Here is a 2,293-nt window from a genome sequence, read left to right on the forward strand (position 1 = left end):
TAATGAAGTTAAACTCTTTCCTTATATCTAACATTTAATTTTTAATTTAGTATGGGCACAAGTAGGAAAAAAATATTATGTATACTCTTCATTACAATTAGTTTTAGTTTCCTCACTGGTATGAAAAATCGCTTGCTGTCTCAAATGTATTCCAACAAATATTTCATGATTGCTTAGATATTCCATATTCATTAACAAATTACCCACCAGTTTATGTCATCATTGAACATGCATGTCTTTAATATAGAAGTTGATTTACTGTAAGAAAATAATAAAATAATTTACAGATTTTAAACCTTTTAGCATATAGACTAAATTTTTTCTTCACCACGTTTGTATCTATTATATTGCAGCCAGCATTGTATGAGAAAATCTATTTACCAGTTTGATTTGTCAGTGTCCCTTCCTGGTCTTCACATTGCTTTTCTTAAAAGATATACTTCTGTGTACTGGTATTAAAGTTATCTTATATTAAAGCCGTAAATCATGGGCTAATTCACCACTAAGATAATAAGTTATGCATTTGCCTCTTATATTTTTTTACAAATATACTTGATATATAGATATTTTAATATCATGCTTGATAATTCTTATCAGTTAATTAACTGTCAGCTTCATTATATTTCTGTTAAATATCATTGTCCATACAAGATTATACAAATATCTCCTTGGTCTTTTTTCTTTCATTTAATCTCTTCCTCAATTTATTCTTCAGTTGCAGAACTCAATACCATTAATCCAGAGGAAAATTTTAAAAAGAAAAATCGGGGGTAGATAAATTCTGGAGTAAGAACGTGGTATTTTAAGAGTTGAGATTACTTCACTATAGTTTTGGGTGCCAGCCTTACACCCTTTCCATCTCAAGTTCTTTGTTCTTTTTAAAATTTGGGTTTGCAAAGAAGGCTGACTTCTTTTCTCAGTGCATTTTGAAGATTTCAGGTCATTTGGTAAGGAGAGAAGTTTTTGAGTTTACCAAGAACTGAGAAAATAATTTTTGTTACTCATTTTCCTTAGTTACAAGCTGCAGGGTTACTTAGTTTAGATATTACTAAAGTTCCAATTATTTAACTTCCTGCTGAATATTTCATTTCCAATGTATTTTATTTTCACGCATTCTGTTTTTGTTTTTGTTGTTGTCATTGTTTTTGGTGGTGGTGGTTATTTTTCCTTCTGGTCATACAATGTTTGACCATATACATCCAGTTTAGAAGTCCATTCATAAGTGCTGTCCTTGGAAATACTCCTAATGTTCCTTGGACCTCACAGCAAACATTATTATAACTCAGGGATGAGAAAGATAAATAACCCTTGGGAAAGAAAAGCAAGAATCACATGGCATGAGCAAAAGATTTATGCTGGCAAAAAATACATTTGCATGACACATACACACACTGTGACTTATTTTTACAAGAGAGCACAGATCATCCATCTGTGATGCCAAAGAAGAGATGAAATTGAGAACTATCTGGATATTTCAAGGTGTTGAAACAAGAAAAAAAGAACAATAGGAGTCAGTTTATTTTTAATAAATTTATTTTAATAAACGTACACATTGTGTTTTTTTTATATCCAGTCAAATAAGTAGTTTTAAAATGTCTACTTACTAGGAATATCTAGTGATTTCTCTATCACAAAGGAGTTAAATGACTTTGCTAGCATCACACAAATAGTAAGTAGCAAAGCCAACTTTTAAATTCAATCATCTCTTGCATGCCTACAATGGTCTTCCCTATTATTTTAAGCAACCTTCTAAAATCACAACTTTTTCTTTTGTGGAATTACCTAGTTTAACAACAGATCTCCTTCAAAATGTTTCTCAACTCTCCCTTACATGAAAGAATGTGATTTTATGATTGTAAAAATGGAGCTTTTCTTCTAAAAATTTTGCCAGCTGTATTCTTCCACTCTAATTCTATTATCCACTTTAATCCCCTTTCAGCTTGAAAGGAGCTAATATCATGATGTAAAATGCACAGCTTTTGAAGAGTTACTGCCTGAAGAAACACCACCTTCTGAATAACATTTTCTGTCATCAATGACCATTTCTAAATAACTCCTTTAAAAGAGTTTTAAAAAACAAAACCAAAATTATTTCAGAAAAATGCCATATATGTGATTTTATTAACCTTCTATTTACTTCTGTAGAAAGAAGAATAAAGAGATTTTTGGTTCATCCATGACCAAAGTCAACTCATGTCTTCAGATAACATCTATCTTCAGTGAGAAAAACAAGAAAACTAAGAAGATGCTGGAGAGTAATTATACCACACCAACTGAGTTCATATTTGTTGGA

This window comes from Galeopterus variegatus, unplaced genomic scaffold (genome assembly GCF_000696425.1).
Source record: "Galeopterus variegatus unplaced genomic scaffold, G_variegatus-3.0.2 Scaffold29678, whole genome shotgun sequence".
Taxonomy (NCBI): Eukaryota; Metazoa; Chordata; class Mammalia; order Dermoptera; family Cynocephalidae; genus Galeopterus; species Galeopterus variegatus.